Source organism: Castor canadensis, chromosome 12, assembly GCF_047511655.1.
Source record: "Castor canadensis chromosome 12, mCasCan1.hap1v2, whole genome shotgun sequence".
NCBI classification, from domain to species: Eukaryota; Metazoa; Chordata; class Mammalia; order Rodentia; family Castoridae; genus Castor; species Castor canadensis.
In genome coordinates this window covers 24,896,479-24,917,971 of record NC_133397.1, presented here as the reverse complement: position 1 = coordinate 24,917,971, position 21,493 = coordinate 24,896,479, and the positions used below count along the sequence as shown (strand labels likewise).

General features: G+C 40.4%; 1 protein-coding gene across 1 annotated transcript in view; it reads left to right on the top strand.

The window, feature by feature from the left end:
- Nucleotides 1-21,493, top strand: part of Alk (ALK receptor tyrosine kinase) — a 689,643-nt gene that overhangs the window by 468,402 nt on the left and 199,748 nt on the right. The window lies entirely within an intron of this gene.

The window sequence follows — 21,493 nt, the reverse complement described above, 5'->3', positions numbered from 1 at the left end:
TCTCATTCCTTGGCCTCTCCTCAAGGACAAAGTCTAAGGAACTCCAATGTAAAGGCCTTGTCAAAATGGAGTTGTCTGGGAAAATTCCAGAAAATAGTCAACCTAAAAGCTAATCCTAAACACTCTTGGAGGTTAAGAAAAAAAGAAAATGATTGTCTGCAAAATGAATTGTTTTTCTAAAATTTCTAGCAAACAAAGGCTCTTCCTCAAGATATTCCATAGAGTTTCTGATTTGCAGAATGGTGCCCTGAAGGAAGGTTCAAACACAAAGGCTATCCTCAATGTCACTGTGATCAGGCACTCAGGAGGCCTGACTATAGCCTGGCAGTGAGATTCTTAGCCCTGACTTGGATATTCTATCCTCACTGAGATATAGCTGGCAACTGGGTTGAACCTGAAACAGTCAACTGGGAGTCACATCTCTAGTCTGTTATCTCTGCCCGGGTCAGAGGCCAGTCACAGAACCACAGACTGTTAGAGAAGGAAGGCACCTTAGAAATAATGCCCATGCCTGCATATTTAAAGGAAACGGTCCCAGGGAGATCTGATTCCCCTTTAGAGTGTGCTTCTTGGGGAGGTCATACCTCTAAGTGTTCACAGCTACCAGCACGCTTTTTGACATACAGTAGGTGTTCAAAACTGAGGAACACATGAATTTCCACTTTGTTGGTGACTTAGTGGTAGAGCTGAAATTAGTACACAAGGCCCTTTTTTCTGCCCCTGTCTCATAAGTCAGCACTCAGCACTACTTTGCACATTCAAGCACAGGCACTCAGAGCTAAATGCAGGCTCACAAAAGGTGGCCTCCTGCACTCAGTCTGGACAGCTTTACATCTCATGGTTGTGCTGACCTCCAGGGTGAGGGGGCTGCAGCTTCTAGTACCAGCAGAGGGTATCCATTGTCCAGTGGATTGGAGCCAATTTGATCTTTGGAAGCCAGGAGGGATGGAATCAGCAGTGCCCTTCTGCCACATCCACCCTGTGCTGAACAGAGACTAATAGCATGGAGGCTAGAGGAGTCATGGGCCACCAGCAGCCCCCTCAGCCATTCCTTTCCCTGCCAAGTTCTGTGATGCAGTGGGGGGTGAACAGCCTCCTTAGAGGATTCTGTGGCATCTGCTACAGTTCTTGTGCATAGCACAGGGCAGTGTGGCATGCACAGGTATAGTCTGCCTGGCATTCCATCTCTCCAGACTTTTGAAATAACAGGCTGCAGGGCTAGCATTTCTCCTCTCTGTGGTTATTATCTGTTTCTTTTTGCAAAGCAAGACATTCCCATGAAGGGCACTGGGACTGTGAGGCAGGTCATAAAGGGTGACAAAGCAGAAAGAGTCGCCTGCAGTCTCCTCTGCCAGCGATTCACTCTGCCTGGTTATTCATCCACACAGAGGAGTCGCGGGCCTCACTCTTAAATGGCTTCATTCATGATGATTGACTTCAGAGATTTGCCAGTGCCTTTTGCAGAATGTTAAGCAGGAAAGAATTTTTCCCTCCTTTGAGCCAGTTACATTAGGAGGCTCGGGTTTCACAGGCCTGAGGTGAAGGAGGCTGGAAAGAAAAAATCAGTCCTTGTCTGGAATGGTTTTCTCAAATGAGAATAACCACTGAATAAAGATAGTAATGAACCTGGGAGCTGCTCTAGCAAGGTGAAATTGATGCCTCTGGGAGCTCAGGCACTTTTCTGACCAATTCTAAGCAGCATCTAAAACCTTCAAAACCAGTAAAAGTTTGTGGAAGATATTTTCACTTCTGTCTGTCGGTTGCCTTTGATCCTTAGATTATAGAATTTGGGGAAAATCTGAACTTAATTGTTGTTCATTAGAAATTCAGTGTCACTCTTGGGGATATACCCAAAAGACTGTGACACAGGTTACTCCAGAGGCACCTGCACACCCATGTTTATTGCAGCACTATTCACAATAGCCAAGTTATGGAAACAGCCAAGATGCCCCCCTACTGACTAATGGATTAAGAAAATGTGGTATTTATACACAATGGAATTTTATGCAGCCATGAAGAAGAACAAAATGTTATCATTCGCTGGTAAATGGATGGAATTGGAGAACATCATTCTGAGTGAGCTTAGCCTGGCCCAAAAGACCAAAAATCGTATGTTCTCCCTCATATGCGGACATTAGATCAAGGGCAAACACAACAAGGGGATTGGACTTTGAGCACATGATAAAAGCGAGTGCACGAAAGGGAGGGGTGAGGACAGGTAAGACACCTAAAAAATTAGCTAGCGTTTGTTGCCCTTAACGCAGAGAAACTAAAGCAGATACCTTAAAAGCAACTGAGGCCAATAGGAAAAGGGGACTAGGAACTAAAGAAAAAGTTAGATCAAAAAGAATTAACCTAGAAGGTAACACACATGCACAGGAAATCAATGTGAATCAACTCCCTGTATAGCTATCCTTATCTCAACCAGCAAAAACCCTTGTTCCTTCCTATTATTGCTTATACTCTCTCTACAACAAAATTAGAGATAAGGGCAAAATAGTTTCTGCCGGGTAGCGAGGTGGTGGGGGGGAGAGGGAGGGGGCGGGGCAGGGGGTAAGGGTGGGGGTGGGGGAAGGGGGGAGAAATGACCCAAACAACATTGTATGCACATATGAATAAAAATAATAAATAAATAAATAAAATAAAAAAAGAAATTCAATGTCAGATGTACTTGAAGAACGACCATTCAGGTATGGTCCCACCTTTCTAGTGAATTCTCAGCAGCCTGGTTCAAACCTTCTCAGCACAAAGTTTGACACTTGAAGTAGTTTCCCAATACACTCTGTCCCTAGATAATTCCATTACTGCTGATGTCAAAACAGTTTTCCTATGGGCAACTTTATAACTTTCCTGATGAGAAACCTTCATGAGCTTTCTATTGACTATTGAGTGAAAGCCAAACTCCTTCTTAGAGCAGTAAAACTCCTTTGCAACCAACCAATGATTCTCAGTTTGTACCAATTTATCCTCTATGTGAACTCCCACTCCAGCCAAGCAGAGTCACTTGGTGTTTTGAACCAATCTTCACAACCATTCCTTATGTGTGCTCCTTTACCTGGAAGATCCCCACCTCCCATATCTGCTTATCACATTCCAAGTTGTACTTCAGGGTTGTGAAAGCTTTATTTACTGCCACTTGGGAACTCCTTGTACTATTGTTTTGTATTTCTATCCAATCTTTTCACCTACAAAGCCCACTACTTTGCACACTGCATGCATTAAAATGTATTTGAAATGATAAATAGATATATCAGTAAGTAATTAGTGGCCAACAAATTACTAATTTTGAACATACTTTCTCTTAACCAACAGTCTCTATTTTCCTGTGCTACACAAAGCAGAGAAACTAACCTACTAGTAGTCATAATTTAAAAAAGAAAGAAAGATTATCAAATGTGCCACTAATTTTGTCTTTCTCCTCTAGTCTCATTTTTTTTTTTTGCTGTGTGATTTCATTTATTTATATAAAGTTTAAAGAACAGACGAAGCATATTGTTTAGAGACAGATGTGGTACTATAAAAGGAGTGCCAATCATAAAAGTAGAAAGGCTCTAGTCTCCTTATTTGTGAAAATACTTTTAAGAGTGTAGAGCATAAAAACTCAGACTGAAGGGCTGCAATTTTTGGTCTTGGAATTCCCAAGAAGTACTGAGGTACTGAAGAATTGGAAAACATCAGAAATTAGACAAGCCAGAGCACAAAAGAGGTTGACTGCTTTCTGGTTGAGGTGAATATTTTTTTAATTGCATAGTTGACTTAGGTCTCAAAAGTCATAGACTGTGAAATTTGGTACTCTGTGGTTTACACAAATCAAAATATTGAGACTAACACAATCCCACAAGTAAAAGAAAACCACCTCTTGTGGGTAGTAACTATAGTGTATTCTTTCTATTAGAAACACCAAAGTGAATTTTTCGTGCTTCCTCCCCTATCCCCAAGGTCTGATGGTCTCACTTAGTCTTCACTTTTCTCAATTGTATTTGGAGAAACATCTTCTGTTAATCATATTAAGCCCTTAAAAATTGCTTCTGAGCCAGGCACAGGTGGCTCATGTCTTTAACCCCAGCCATGTAGGAGGGTGAAAATGGGAGGGATCACGGTTCCAGGCCAGTGTAGTCAAATACTTGGTGAGACCTTACCTCAATGGAAAAAAGCTGGATATGGTGGCATTTTCCTGTCATTCTAGCAATGGCAAGAAGTATAAAATAGGAATGCCATGGTTAAGGCCAGCCTAGACAAAAAACAAGATCCTATTTCTAAAATAACCAGAATAAATAGGATTGGAGGCATAGCTGAAGTGGCTGAGTTCATATAGGCCTTCAAAAAGCTGGCAGGGATTAAGAATACCCACAGAGGTAGCACTGTGCCCATCTCACCTTGAGGACCTCTGACCTGCATCCTCAATCCTGTATCCTTGCATCATTCTGTTCTCCAGAAGAACAAGCCAATAGGATAGATAGATAAAAGGAAATTTATTGTTTTACATGATTGTGGAAACCAAGAAGTACCACAATGTATTGTCTATAAGATAGACAACCAGGAAAATCCATTGACCTAATTCACATGTGGTACAAAGGTCTGAGAAGCAGAGAAGTCACTGGTGCAAACCCTAGTTCAAAGCTGAAGGCCTGAGAACCACAGCAGGGGCCGGAGGGCAGTACTACTGGTCCTGGGGTCCAAAGGCTGAGAAACAAGAATTCCTGAGTTCAGGAGTAGAACAATATAAATGTCCAAGTTCATGAAGAGAAAGAAAAATTTCAGCTTTCTTTCACTTTTTTGTTCAATTCAAGCCTTTAGTAGATTGAATGAAATCTGAGCAGACCTTTACTTAGTCTGCTGAGTAAAGCAAGCATCAAAGCTGATCTCTTCCAGAAACACTCTCACAAACACACCAGAAATAAATTTTACCAGCTATCTGGGTACCCCTTAGCCCAGGCAAGTTGAAAGAAAAAATTAACTATCACAGTCCTTAAAACAGTGGTTCTGACTGGGGAACTGATTCATTGCAAACCTAAGGTAATTCTTTGCCCATTCTCTCCTGTAGAGATGTACAGGCAGAGAGCTGAAGGATTGATCAGATCATGCAGGGGACTAGAAGAAAAGTAGTCATAGCAGTTCTTGAGGAAAACATTCCAGGAAAGGAGACCAAATAGATTTTTAGCGAAAGAAACTGCAACTAGGGATAAATACAGTGTCTTTGGGGCATAGAGGAAAGACAATGGGTTTGAATATCAGTTCAGTTTACTAGTCATGTATTTTGGATCACTAGCCTCAGTGTTTTCCTCTGTTGAATGGGAATATTGTCCCTCTCCTTGGAAGGCTGTGAAGATACTTGCTAACATAGAGCAAAAGACTGGGTTACAATCAAGGGTACTTGCTTTTTTTTTTTTTTTTTTTTGCTTACTGATATTATTCATCATGAACCAGGCTGGATTTCAGACTGGCATCCTGGGTGGTCACTTGTTAGTGAGTAAAGAGGGAGCTTAACTGTAACAGAAAATGTGATTTTATTTGATGTATATGTGGAGGCATGTCTGCACATATGGACACATGTGTGTGCATATTTCCTGTGTATCCATACATGCATGTTCAAGCTCCTGAGCCTGGAGCATACTTCTGGAGCATTTGTTGGAGTGATTAGAAGTTTTGATAACCTCTCTTCTTGTACAGCTTGACTTGGAAAATATGGCAGTTTGAAGATCCCAATTACAGACTCTTGTCTCAAAACAGCCTGGAAAACATAAAGACAAGTCTCACAAACATTGTCTCATTAGTTCAGTAAAACCTTGCTAATTTACCCTAATTGTGGGGAAGGATCATTTGCATGCGGGAAATGTCTGGAAGGGGCCTGCTTTAATAAATAGACAGAACTGATTTGTAATTAGTGGTGCCACTAGCACACAAACAATCAATGTGCTTATGTCCTTACAAACAGTTTGTTCTCGTAAGTGGGTTGCACATTCCCAATGTCATCTCAAAGCTGCTAATGCAAGGAATGACCTGAGAGAGAAAGGGTCTTTTATTTCCTTATTTCCAAGCAACCATATAAAATATGACCAGGGGAATTTAGCTAAGACATATTTGCAAAGAGAAAGGAAGACAACAAAGGGAAGGCAGAGAGTTTGGGTAAGATTAAGGACTCAAAAGACCTAAATTCTAATCCTGGCTCAGTCCCCAGGCTGTCAAGTTACTTTATCTTCCTGAGTCTGCTTCTCATCTCTCAAAAGAAAGAATTTGGCTAAATGGTCTTGCAGTGTTTTTAAGTCACAGCATTTCAGAACTGTAAGATATCATCCAAATCAACTTCTTCAATTTACATGTGAAGATAGTAGCAGGTTCTCTCAGTACCCTCCTCGGAGGGTTCCTGGACTACATTAAAAAGACTGAACACATTTTAATAGTGAGTATGACTGAAATAAGGCTCTAGAAAGAGAGAGGAACTGGAATAACTTGACCCAGGTCAAAGTTCAAGAATAGATCAAATAAACAGGCACACCAAGAAGAGTAGACAGCCAGGAAAGCCATTCATGTGCAATTGGGTAAAGAAGTAGGAAGAAGTACCCCAAGTTCAGAGAGCAAAATAAGTCACCTGTGGAGCATACAGACAAGTGGGAAGTCCACTAGGAATCAAGAACACAAATAAAAACTCAACAAAAATATTGGACTATGGCCCAGGTCATCAAAGGAGAGCATGGAGCTTAATAAAGAGCCATTGACACTGTAAATGGTGTAATTAGAAGGCTGGAGGTCCAAAGGCACCTTCTCTGATTGAAGGAGATCAAGGAAACCTTGAGCTTGTGAATTGTTCCTTCCTTTTTAGAAAAAGTAGAGTAACAGATGAAGGACTTGCTGATTGGTTGAAGGGAGCTCTGTTGATGGACAGCGCCCAGGTAGAAATGGTTCCAAGTAGCAGAAATGCACTGCCGGTGGCCCATGTAAGCTAAAACACTAGAGCTGGAGCAAAACACTTGAGAGTCACCATGAGTGATCTAGCTGTGACATCTATCACCCTGCTGGCCACCAGGATTTAGGGTCTCCCCACAGAAAGCAACATTGAATTGAACCTGTAAGAGTAGATTAGCTGTTATAGAGATAGTAATGGGGAAAAAGAGAAAGGACAAAGCCAATCTGAGAGAACACACACACACACACACACACACACACACTTCTGTCTGGGAAAATAAATTCAAAGGCAAGCTGTTTTCTTACTTTTCTATATAATAGTGAAGCATACATTGAGAACAAGAGGGGAAAGGGATGAATGGCATTTTAAAAGATGTAAGAATAAATATAGGCTTACCTTCTAAGATTGCATATGATCAAATCTGCTCATCTGTGTCCCTCCTTCACTTAATTATTGTCCACTGAGGACCTGGTATCTCCATTGTCTCCAGACTGCAAACTGCAACAAAACAAGTGCTTGATTTTCTTTTTCTTCAGAGAGAAACGTGGGTTTGAAATCTGGAAGCCACCAAAATAAGTCAGCCTCTAGATGCAGATGTTTGTAAGTTTCCTTCTCCCTGGTAATTCCATTCCAGAAAGAGCAAGCCCTGCTCTTTTCTAGATTCTGTTTTCTAACTGAGTCTTCTCAAGCTCAACACCAGTGACCTTGAGACCACCAGCTGGAGCAGCAATCTCAGGAAGTTCTGTCTGCCTCCCAAATGCCTCTTTTCTCAGTCTGAAATTTACAGAACTAAAAATTCTCATCTATTCATCCTTCCCCCTCTTTAAAAAAACATGAAGAACCCATCTAGAAAGATGAAATGTCTTGCCCAAGGTCATTAGTGCATGTAATGGATTTCCTAGTATTTCTCAAATCAGAATATTGGTGTGAACCTTTTTTAAAAGAGAAAAAAGATATTTTATGAATCACAATAGTATATGCCTCTAGGAACCCCAGGCTCTGACTTAAAAATGTGCCTGTTAGTTCAAGGTGACTGATGAGGGGAAATTGTCTCCTGAAGTCCCCAGTGGAGACTGACTTCACACTGCTCACACACTGGCACACACCCTGAGTTCCAAGTGGCTCCTTGCCCTTCCTGATCCACTCCCACCCTGAGCTCCTGGCAAGCCCTGTGAAAAGGACTTTGCTTTCCTAGGCCCTACTCTGTAGCCTGCTCACTCTTTCTCCTTTGGCCTTGGTGATAAATCTTTTTCTGCCTCTTACCTGAGGGCCTAGGGAATTTCTTGGTTTTCAAAACCACCTCTCTCAAGTTTGGCCTTTTTTTAACTCACTTCCTGTTAGAAATGGAAGAGTCAGAGAGATGGCTCAAACACCAGCAGAGGGTTTATTGTTCAGGCAGGAGCCCTGTGGAGGGGACGCCAGCAAGAGAGCTAGAGTTTGGGCTGATGTACGGGGCTAGTAGAAAGGTACCAGGAAGGCCATGAAGGGATACTGATGTTGGGCAACCAAGAAAGATAAGTTGTGGTTAGGTTACTGTCTGCTCAACTGTTCTTGGCACCCATCCAGGGAGATAAAGGTTAACAACTGGCCCTTTATTAGTCTTTGGGGTCAGGTGGGGAGTTTCCAGTAAGCCACCTGTAGGGCAGAATGGGATCTAGTCCTAACATAGCTGTCCTCACTGTTAACCCTAACATTCCTGCCTTTTGATAGATAGATAAACAGATAGATAGATAGATGATAGGTAGATAGATAGATAGGAAAAAGGATGATGAAATTTCATTTAGCTACTTCCTGCTGAGGTGGGGTGTTGAGGTCTCTTAAGGAGAGGGGTTATCAACAGGGTCTTCTTGCCATAGTAAGCCCGTTGGAGGAAAAGAATTGAGTTGATCTGGATAATGTCCTGGATAAAAGCCTGGAGTCTTTACCCCAGGAAGACCACTATCTCCACTGTCCATTGCTTTTTGCTGGAAGTTAGCAGCACATTTCAAGAGCTCTTAGGTATCATGAACAATCCCAGGCTAGTTGACCTAAAAGCAGCATTTTTCCTGTGCAAGCAGCGTGGTTTTGAGTGGCAAGTTGTATAAAGGAATGAAGGCTTTGGGGGATAAGGTGAGACATGTAGTCAATACACATGGCCAATGGTTATCAGCATAAGAAAGAAAACCAAGGGACCTTGGGGTACAGATATTGGCTACAGGCCTAGGTAAACAAAAGAACTGGGGGCAGAGGATAAAGGCATACACAGTAAACGGTACAACCACAGGTGAGACTGGATTGGTCACCATCTCAGAGAAGTTCCGGAGTTGTTATCTGAAAGGGGTTCCATTCTGAGCAGAGTTTGTTGTTGGGGGCAGTTTTAGTCCCTTGTCACAAAGTTGTCATCGATCATTTTTGTCCTTTTTTGATTCCAAGGTGGCTGCAGGAGAGAATGGCTCAGAGCACAGGACAATAGACAAAATGGAGTGATGTCATGTTTTTCTGTTTTTAGTTAATCTGTGGGCCTAAGTAGGGAGTCAGTGTCTTTTAATAAAAGCAGTCCAAGTACCTGGGGAACCAGGGAACTAGGGTCTTTTGGCCAGTGACAAATACAGAAGAGGACAGATAACTGACAGCTAAATCAAAAGTATTTGTTATTTAAGTTTAAAACTAGAAACACTTTTATAAAGTAGAACACAGAATAAATAAAAGTCAGAAAACTCCAAGTTAAATAGATTGCCCAGGGAAAATAACTCCATGAGCATGTACTACTAAAAAGATAAGGTTTGAAGCCAGCAAAAATAATTTGTTTTTTACTTAAATAGAAGGCCTTGACCTGAAATATGAGTTTGTCTTCTGTCAGAGGTGCCTGCAAGGGCTTGGATGTTTATTAGTCCTGTGTAAGATCACTTCTTTAAAACCTCTTGGCTTTAGGAAATTTTGTTAGGTCTGGCACAGGTGAGTCCCTCTGAATTGTGACAGCTTTTCCCCTCCTGACTCCAAACTATCTCTGAAGAGTCTCCTCTGAAGATTTTGTCAATTAACCATTTTGGTTAATGAAAGTTCCTCTGTGCCAGAATAGCTTTCCCTGGATATTCTTGGCATTGGAAAGGAAGCTTCAGGCAGGTAAGGTGGGAATCAGTGACAACTAAGACCCATTTGACCAAAATTATAAGCAACAGAAGAGGTTTAGAAGAAGTGGGCTACCTGGCATCCATTTTTGGTTCTGTCTGGACTATAGATGATATCCTGACAACTTAAAAATGCTGCAGAACGTCAACAAACAAACAGTTAAACAATGTATGCACATGTGAATAAAAAAAAAAGAAAATCTTTTAGGCAACTCTTAGATTACAGTCAACTTTAACTTTATCACACACTGAAGCTTTTATCATATACTTTATGACTTACTCAGGACCTTCATACAGCATTCTGAATCTTCTGATGGTTTGTCCTTACCCCTCTTTTCCATACTTGGAACAATCTTTAGGACAAAACTTTTTAAACAAAATCCTTTCTTATTTAAAAGCACTCTTGTTTTTAACTTTTTCCCAAAAGTGCACTCAGTATCCATTGACATCCTTTTTGTTGACTTCGTAAAATAACTTTTATAAGAATTTTAAATTTAAATAATATTGTTTTTAATTAACCTTATGTTTTTATTATATAGACCCATATAGAAATGCAATTTTAAACTATTTGAAAGAATTGAATGTAAATTACTTATCACAAAATGAAACAGATTAAGGTTACTGTCCACAAATTAATGCCTGTAATTTAATTAGACCTGATTGACATAACCTTTGAAAAACTGGGTTTTCTTAAAAGTAGCAGCAGAAGAGGTGGGAGAAAGGAGAGAACAGAAGTAACGATTTTTATATCAATTTTACAATAACATTTATTTTTTAAATGTTTATATAGATGCATAGGTGGAAAACGTTTTAAATTAGGCATGTCATAAATGTCAATTTAAGTGTGCATAGACTTAAGGGCTAACGAACATGTAAAAACTAAATATTAAATGTAAATATATTGACCAGTTATTTTTTAAATTTTCAGGAGCTGATTGAGGTGTGTCCCATTATGTTCTTCCAGGACTCATTTTGGGCGACTTGATAGCTGAAGCAATAGTCAATTCTAGGAAGGTGTTTTAAGTCAGTCTCAGTTTTTAATAAGACTGTTGCCATAGCTATCAGATTTTTGTCTCTAATAAGTTAATCACACAACAGACATACACAAAGTTCACACAGCAACACGCAAAACAATTACATTAATTTTAAGTGTACTCTTAGATATTGAAAGCTTTAGATTTACCTCTAGAGGGTGTTGTTAATAATCTTTAATACTAGTTTACCTAGGGCTATAGTAGCTTTGTTATTGGCTAAATCTTTAAAGTAAATTTAAGGAGCCTAGTATTGGTGTGATATTGGCATCCCATATCCTTGTCCAGGCAAAGAATATGGGATGCACAGGGGGTGTTCAAGTATATCCTTTTATTTTATGTTAAAAATTTGTTTTCAAATTAGAACTTTCATGACAAACTGGGAAAAAAGGGAATGATGACATAGAGCTGGGTTGAAGTCAGAGGAGGAGGTTTTTAATGGTGATGTAGCTTTGGATGGTAAGGAAGACACAGTTTTTGGAGGGTTTATTTATTTATCTAGAAGGAGGATCTATAAGGAATTATAAGACTGAAAGAGAGAAGGTTTTAGTGGAAATAAGTGAAAGTCTGGATGTATGGGACCTCAGACCATCTGCCATAGCATTGGAGAAATTTTTTATAATGAAAATTAACTGTTTGGGTTTAATAGTTTTTGTGAGCCCAATGTCTGAAGGTTTTAGAGGAGACATATCAATAGATTGCCCTTTGGGGGCCTGGATGACTTTTGACCCATTTTGTGCATTGGAAATTGAGGGTTCGAAATCAAGAGGGTTCCAGTGGGATCTAAGGTCTAAAACCAAGATGATTCCCCTGGGACCTAGACTAAGATTGAGAGGTGGTAAGCAATCCCTATAGTGGCCCTACCCAGCAGGACAGGCATATGAGAAGGTGGAGTGTTCTCACTGTTAATTGATAGCCTACAAGTGTGTGTACCTGGATATTTTCCAGGTGTCCCCAGGAAATAGCAGGTGAATCCACCCAGTGGTGGGTGGAGGGAGTCTCTTGCCTGGCCAGGGCTTCCATGGTGCTCGGTAGGACTAGAGAGAAACCTGGATGAAGGGGAAAACACACCAAAATTTGAAAGTCATTGTTGGGTGGAAATCCAGCAATGGAAGATGGTGTCTGTGGAGCCATCAAAGAAAAGAAAGAAAGAAAAGGGTGGGAGAGTGGCAAAAAAGGAGAGAGATAGTCAGGGAGGGGAGGAAGACTCCAGCCTTCATTTAGGGCCTGAGAGTGAACCTGGGAAGAGCTGCTGCTGTCCACCACTTTTCAGGTTGTGACAGCAGAGAGCTGAAGTCAAACCTGTATGCCCCAGCAGTCTGCACAAAGGGAGGGTCAGGAACTGATGTAGAAGAAGGCCTAGAGATAGGGAGCCTCTTGCCATTTGCCACTTCTCATGATAAAGTTGTTGAAGTCTCGGAGGACATTGGGATTAGTTTTAAAATGGGTCCACTTAGAGGAATTATTTAATTTGTATTGAAGTCAAATTTTTGTAGAAAAACAATGAGGTATTTTTGGTTTTAGATCACCCTTTAGGCCTAGTTTAGTGAGATTGTGCAAAAGACTCCCCAGGGGTGAGTCAGAGGGAATCTTTGAGTGGGTATTGCCCATGGAGGTCCCTCCCTCCTCCTCCCCCGGGGAAAACTTGCAAAACCAGAAAAACAAACCTGGGGCAGTAGGTAGACATCTCTAACCTATGTAGCCAGGGGCCAGACTCTCTGGGGCCAAATGGCCGGAAGATAAGAGGGAGAGGGAGAAATAGGAATACTGAAGGCAAGAATGGCCAGAGGCGCCATGGGGCTGCCAGATGGAGAGGCCAGGTATTACCTGACCCTGTAGAAATCTGAGCCAGTGTTGAGTGTGCTGAGTGGAGTCAGCAAAGGGCCCTGCTGCAAGGTCACAGAGGAACAGGAAGTTAGGGGTATATGTATGACCAAAAGATAAGGCCCCAGAGGAGTGTGCTATTAGGTAGAAAAAGCCGACTAACAATATTTTTTGGCTCTAGTCTAATTGGAAGGAGCAGCTGTGCCCAATCCTGTGCCCCAAAAATTGTCAGTGTGAGGGGAGGCTCAGCAGAAGATATAATAGTTTCAGAGTCATGGAGAAAACAGTGAGAAGGGAGAGAAAGAGGGAGAAGGAAGGAAGGAAGGAAGGAGAAAGAGGGAGAGAGAAAGAGAAAGAGAGAGAGAAAGAGAGAAAGAGAGGTCAGGTGGTTTGAGGATGAAGGGCATAACCCCCACTTGAAACTCTCTCCTCGGTTTTGGCACCAAATGTAAGAAATGAAAGAGGCATGGAAGAGGCAGAGAGACAGCTCAAACACCAGCACAGGGTTTACTGTTCAGGCAGGAGCCCTGTGGAGGGTGACCCCAGCAAGAGAGCTAGAGCCCACTGGCACACACAGGCTTGGGCTAGATATAAGGGGCTACTGGAAAAGTACCAGGAATGTCAGGAAGGAATACCATTGCTGGGCAACCAAGAAAGATAAGTTGTGGTTAGGTTACTGTCTGCTCAGCTGTCCTTGGCACCCAACAGGGAAGATAAAGGTTAACAACTGTCCCTTTATTAGTCTTTGGGTTGGGTGGGGAGTTTCCAGTAAGCCACCTGCAAGAGGGAAAGGGGTCTAGTCCTAACGTGGCTGTCCCCACTATTAACCCCAGCACTTCCTCTCTCAGATCCACACTCATCCAGAGGTGGGGTAGAATGTGAAGGAGTTTGCCAGGAAATGTGATGGCCCACTGGGCCACCATGTCATGGCACATGAGGAAAATGCTGTGCTCCAGCAGGAAAAGGACTCAGCCCTGGGAATGTGTAGCTTGGAGATATTTCTGGGTCAAAGGGTATGTGAGATACTGGTTTGCAGAATCTGAGAACTGGAGAGTCCAAGGGAAATCCTAGACCTACTCCCTCATTTTTCATATAAAAACAGTCCCAGAGACTCCACTGGGCCTGATCCCGTGCAGACTAGGAAGAATGTAAGGTAGTAGTTGAGAGCTGTGATTTCAAAGTCAACAACACTTGGGTCATGAGTACAACACATCTGTAATGAGCTATGTGATTTTGAGCAAGTCACTTAACTTCCCAGAATTTTTGTTTTCTCATTATAGTAGACATCCCTCATATGGTGTGGTGAAGGTCAAATGAAACATTGGCTGTGAAGTGCTTCACACAATGTCTGCCACTTAATAAGGGCTCAATAGACGTCAGCTGTGAAGAGCAACAAAGGTAATATTAGAAATTCAGGTCTCCTGAGTCCTTCATCCGGATGTTCCATATCCAAGTATGGGAGAAAATTTTATCCACAGGCTTATTTATGTTTGAACTGGCCGAAAATAGCTCTTTTAAGAAGTTACAGAGCTACCTAAGATCAGAAAGTTCTAGGATACTAGATATATTTGCTGGAGAGCTGAGGGATAGTCCTTCCTGCCCAGGATTGAGGTTGGACTGATGTACACAAATGTCACTCATGCAGTAAGATATGTGACAATGGGGGCAGCTGATACATGGACAGATCCAGTTAGATGCCACAGGATGGGGACAGGAAGTTCTGCCTCCAGGTCATTCTGTTTTAACTTCCAGAGGCAAAGTTTTAAGAATTGGGCACGCCTCTATTCCATGCAGACTCTGCAAATGAGCACAGTGTCATCCATCATTGGCAAGTTGGTGTTCAGTGGCAAGTTGTTCAGCCAAAGACAAACCTCATGGTCCCCACAGGCAAACTGGAAGACAAGGCTGGGAGTAGTCCAGCTCAGAGCCTCATCGTTTGCCATTCGCTATCAAATCCTAAGGAGCCCTTCCTTTTTTTTTTTTTTTTCCTTTTTCTTTTATTATTCATATGTGCATACAAGGCTTGGTTCATTTCTCCCCCCTGCCCCCACCCCCTCCCTTACCACCCAGTCCACCCCCTCCCTCTGCACCCCCCAATACCCAGCAGAAACTATTTTGCCCTTATCTCTAATTTTGTTGTAGAGAGAGTATAAGCAATAATAGGAAGGAACAACGGTTTCTGCTGGTTGAGATAAGGATAGCTATACAGAGCATTGACTCACATTGATTTCCTGTGCGTGGGTGTTACCTTCTAGGTTAATTCTTTTTGATCTAACCTTTTCTCTAGTTCCTGGTCCCCTTCTCCTATTGGCCTCAGTTGCTTTTAAGGTATCTGCTTTAGTTTCTCTGCGTTAAGGGCAACAAATGCTAGCTAGTTTTTTAGGTGTCTTACCTATCCTCACCCCTCCCTTGTGTGCTCTCGCTTTTATCATGTGCTCATAGTCCAATCCCCCTAAGGAGCCCTTCCTTATGCAAAGGGACTCCAGGAGGAAGGAGTGGAAATGGAAAGGTGTGGGAACAGGGCCTTGGGAGGTCAGAGTTCCTAAGGAAGACTGAGGGAGACAGAGGTGGCATGACGCATTCCTTTTGCCTTTGCTACAGAAGATGCCCCAGCCTTCCCCTGTACATTGCAATCTGGGGGACGATTTGTCCCAAGGTCAAGCTCATCAGTGATAGGGATGGAGAAATGTCAATCTAGGCCTTGTGGCTCTGCAATTATTCAAATGCTTTGCTTATAATACAATCACAGCTCCTAGCACTAATTATTGGTCTCATCAGCATCATCTATTAATGGATTTTGAGTTCCTCTGAGTATAGAGTATTATACAAGATGCTAAAAGGTGCCAAATGCAGATTCAGAAAATAAAGAGGAAAAAGCAGAAAGAGGACCAAACCAGGCATCATTCTGAGTAGCAATTGGCCTGAATCTATTCCTGTGAGCTAATCTTAAAGGGCCACAGCCTCCTAATTTCCAGAAAGGCATTAACTATTCCAGGTTTTCTTTATATTCTTATCTTCTTTATTTCAGCTCTCTATTTTTAATTAGGAGTATTTACACTTCCATTCATTTTTTTAAATCCTTTCTGTTAAGTAAACTTTCTCTTTGTCACCTCTCTGTCTCACCTGGTGTGACTGTCTGCAGGGTGAGAAACAAGCGGAAAATCTAACAGTGAAAACAAAATAAATAGGTAAAAAAGGACTTGCCTCCAAATTGGCCAGACTCGCTGTGTTTGCACAGTGCACCTGGATACTTGGCATTTCTACTCAACCCAAAGTGGGAGACACACTTTGCTGAACATATCGGTCACCCCAGCATGAAACGCACCCCACTTGCTGCAGAGCTCCAAACAGCTGTTCTACCTCCCTTCCTGCGTGTGCTTTTCAGCTGATGGTGGGAGACAGCATGCCAAAAACATCTTAGTTTCTACCAAAGACATAGTGTAGGTTAGAAGGCATGCGGCTGCCATTGCGCTGAAAACCTGCTCATCAGAGTTTCTGAAAGGAACAAATATGAAAGGTTCAAATGACCCCTTCAGGGTTCCTCCATCTAACCAGGCCTTACGCTCTACCTCCCATTAATCTTTAATGCACAACAAAGAAAATGTGTCGCTGGCTAATTATTGTGTAGAGCAGCAGATGTTTAGCAAGTAAATGTCCCCAGAGTCACATCATTTAAAGGGACACTGTCAAAAGAAAATGTTATTTTGAAACTTATTTCTAACCTGTGACATTATCTCTTTGTTTAAACTTCAATTACTCTTAACACTTTTACCATTGTTGCTTTTTTAAAGATTTAAATTTTATTAGTGTATATTAATTATACAAAAGGGTTTCACTGTGATACTTCTATACATGATATAAGGTACTTTGGTCATATTCACCCCTCCATTGCTCTTCCTTAGCTCTCATCCCCCTTTTTTATTTTACACTTTTAATAGGTTTCATCACTATATTTTCATACATACATATGATATATCTCAATCATATTCCACAACCCCCATCACCCTCTCCTTTTGCCTTCACTCCTCTTGCCCATCCCCCACCCCCCAAAATAGTCTCCCTTTTATGTTCATGTCATTTTTTAGGTCTAGATATTTCACAGATAAGAGAGAATATGCAAAATTTGTCTTTCTGAGCCCGGCTTATTTCACTTAACATGACGATCTCCATCCATTTCCTACAAACATCATTTCCTCCTGCTTTTTGGACTTAATAATACTTCATTGTAAAATGAAAATGTATATATGGTGTATATATATATATACCACATTTCATTATCTGTTCATGGGTTGATGGGCACCTAGGCTGAGTCTCTAGCTTGACTATTACAAATTGTGTCCTATAAACATTGGTGTGCAGGTAGCTCTAGTTCATGCTGACTTACATTCCCTTGAATTACATGCCCAAGAGTGGTATAGCAAGATCATATGAGAGTTCTATCTTTAGATTATTTTTAGAAACTTCCATACTTATTTCGATAGTAGATGTGCTAATTTACATTCCCACCAACAATGTATAAAGGTTCTTTTTCCCCAACCCACATCTTACCAGTATTTGTTTTTGTTTGTTTTCTTGATAATAATCATTCTGACATTCTCAGCGTTGCTTTGATTTACAATTCCTTTATGGCTAAAGATGTGAAACGTATCTTCATGTATATTTGGCCATTTGTACTTCTTTTGAGAACTGCCCATTTATTAATTGGATTATTTATTCTTTTGTGTTTAATTTTTGAGCTTTCATATAATCTGGATATTAATCCCTTGTCTGATGAATAGCTAGCAAGGATTTTGTCCCATTTGTTAGGCTGTCTGTTCATTCTGATAATTATCCCCTTTGCTGTACAGAACTTTTTAATTTGATGTAATCTCATTTGTCAATTCTTGTTCTTACTTCCTGTGCTAATGGAGTCCTATTCAGAAAGTCATGGCCTATGCCTATACCTTGAAGTGTTTTCCCTAGTTTCAATTTTTAGGTTGTATGTTATGGTCTTTGATCCATTTTGAATTGATTTTTGTACAGGGTAAGAGATAGAAATCTAGTTTCAGTCTTCTACATGTGAATATCCAGTTTTCCCAGCACCATTTATTGAAGAGGCTGCCTTGTCTCTGATGTATGTTTTTGTCATCTTTGTCAAAAATCGATAGCTGTAACTCTGTAGGATTATTTCTAGATCATCTATTCCGTTGGTCTAAGTGTCTGTTTTGTGCCTGCACCATGCTATTTTTGTTACTATGACTCTGTAGTACAATTTGAGGAGATGTATTGTTATACCTCCAGCATTGCTCTTTTTACTTAGGATTTATTTGGTTATTTAAGGTCTTTTGTGCCTCTGATTTTTGGGTTGATTTTTCTATTTCTGTGATGACTGTCATTGGAATTGTGATGGGGACTGCATTGAATCTGTAAGGTGCTTTCAGTGGTACAGCCACTTTTACAGCATGAGTCTGCCCAATCCAGGAACATTGGCAGTGTTTCCATCTTCTAGTGTCTTCTTCACCTTCTTTCTCCAATGTTTTACTGTTTTCATTGTAGAAGTCTTTTTCCTCCTTAAATTTATTCCTAGGTATTTTCTTTTTGAGGCTATTGTGAATGATATCGTTTTCCCGATTTTTTTCTTAGCCTGTTCATTATTGGTATGCAAAAATAATAATTTTGTGTGTTGATTTTATGTCCATTAATTTTTTTTTTGCAGTACTGGGATTTGAACTCAGGGCCTCACACTTGCTAGGCAAGCGCTCTACCACTTGAGCCATTCTGCCAGCTCTTTTTTGTCGTGTGTTGATTTTGTATCCTGCTACTTTGCTGAAAGCGTTTATCAGATCTAGGAGATTTGTGGTGGTGTCTTTAGGATAAACACAGAATCATATCATCTACAAATAGAGACAATTTGACTTCTTCCTTTCCTATTTGAATTCCTTTTATTTCTTTCTCTTGCCATATTGCTCTGGCTAAGAATTCAAGAACTATAGTAAATAAGAGTGCTCCTGACTCCAGAGAAAATGCTTTTAGTTTTTTCCCATTCAGCCCAATTAGCTATATATTGAGGTACAGTCCTTATATTCCTAGCTTCTTCAGGGTTTTTCTGGTGGAGTCCTGAATTTTGTCAAAGGTTTTTCCTGAATCTTTTGACAAGATCATGTGATTTTTGTCCTTTATTCTGTTTATGTGCTGTATCACATTTATTGATTCATGTATGTTGAATCATCCTTGAATCCCTGGAATGAAACCAACTTGATCATGGTATATGATCTTTTTAATGTCTTGATGAATTTAGTTTGTAAGTCTTTTATTGAAAATTGTGGTCATCAAGGAAATTGGTCTATAGTTTTCTTTTTGTATTGTATCCTTATCTAGTTTTGGTGTCACGGTAATACCTGCTTCATAGAATGAATGTGGTAGTGTTCCTTCCCTTTCTGTTTTATTGAATTATTTGGGGAGCATAGTATTAGTTCTTCTTTAAAGGTCTGGAAGAATGCAGCAGTGCATCCGTCTGGCCCTACTATCGATTAAATGATTTAACATACATCTGCAGATTATTCCATCCAACAGCCATAGAATTCACATTTTTCTCAGCAGCCCACAGAACTTTCTCCAAAATAAATCATATTTTAGAACATAATGCAAGTCTTATCAAATATAAGAAATTGAAAAAACTCCCTGTATGTTATCAAACGACAGTGGAATAAAATTACAAATCCACAGCACAAAGAAACTACAGAAAATATACAAAAACAGGCAGACCAAGTAATGCACTTTTGAGTAATCAGTGAATCATCAAAGAAATAAGGGGGAAATCAAAAAATTCTTACAATCAAATGAAAATGAAAACACAACTCACTAAAACCTTTAGGATATGGCAAAGGCCACACTAAGATGAAAGTTTATAGTTATGAGTGCTAATTAAAAAGTCACAGAAATAACATAATGATACACCTTGAGCTCTTAGAAAAACAAGAACAAGCCCAACTCAAAATCAGATGGAAAGAAATAATAAAGATCAAGGCAGAAATTAAAGAAAAGGAGACTAAAAGAGTGATACAAAGAATCTATGGGACAAAAAAGTGGTTTTTGAAAAAAATAAACAAAATTGACAAATCTTTGGCCAAACTAATCAAAAGAAAGAGGGAAGAGACACAAATTAATAAAATTAGAAATGAAAATGAATATCACAACAAATACCAGTGAAATTCAGAGGATCCTTAGGGGATATTTTGAAAACTTTCATTCCAACAAACTGGAAAATCTAGAAGAAATGGATAAATGTCTAGATGGGTATGAGCTACCAAAATTGAACCAAGAGGATATAAACCACTTTACACAGATCTATAATGAGGGATAAGATCAAAGCAGTAATAGTCTCTTAACAAAGAAAATTCAGGACCAGAGTCATTACTGAATGTTTTCTTTTTTCTTTATAAAATTCATTCATTCTCTCTTTCTTTCTCTCTCTCTCTGTCTCTCTCTCTCTCCCTCTGTTTCTCTCCCTTACTCCCTCTCTCTCTGTCTTTCTCCCTCTCTCCCTCCCTCCCTCTCTTCCTCCTTCCCTCTCTCATTTTCTCCCTCTCTCTCATAACCCAGACTTGCCTAGAATTCAAGATCTTCCTGCCTCAGCCTCCCAAGTGCTGGGATTGCAGGTGTGTATCACCACACCCAGTTTATTTACCATTGTTTCTATTTGGGACATGTGAACATTAAAAGTCTGAGGCAATCAAGTGATAGGATCCCAAATTTGCCACCTGCCTAAGAAATTCTCACCCCTCCTCCCCAGAGATAGGTAGAAGGACTTATATGCTGCTTTTCTTCATGCCATGGTGCTAGGAATGTCTTGTTCTGCCTCTACTTTCTTCAATTTCCTCTTTCCCCAATTAATTAACTAATCTGCCCCATGCTGGGCTGGGATCTCCTTGACTTTGAATTTTCTCATCATTTAGACAACATCAAGGTAAAAACTCTTGAATATAAGTTTATCCAGGGCAGGGAGTGTGTCTCATCGTCCAACCAGTACCTACCTCAATGCCTGGCACACACTACACTCATGCTTGTTGAATTCAATGGAATTGCTTATGTGTACCTTGGCCTTGTTTGCTTTTCATTCTTATGATTCTTTAGTCTTCATTGCTAAAAATTTCTTGAGGGTAGAATTCTTGTCTTAGTCTGTCTTTGCCCTACTGCTGGAATGCTTATTGCTGATTGATGTATTAGATTCTTCACATGTTGAATGATGATGTTAATTGTTGTTTAAAACCATTTTTATATCAACTTAGCCTGCACTATAAGGTGTTCTGATTGACTAAATGTTTACATACTCTACATTTAAGAGGAAAGTGGGCTAATGTAATTAGATCTCCTTTTAGAGATAATTTTACTTTTAGATTTAAATGCAAGGATCTCAATGCTATATTTTTAGGATTTTGTTTACTTTGGAAGTCAATCAATTTTTTTAACTTAAAAATATTAACTCTAGTAAGGTTCCATAGATGTTGCTGAAGAGTGGTTTTGGAAGGTTTGAAAAATAATGTGATGATTCCAAATAATATGAGAATTGATACAGGCTTGCCTAGTCCAAGCCCTTCAAACAAAAAACACCTTCAGTAGGACTGGGGCACTTGCCCCATCATGCACAA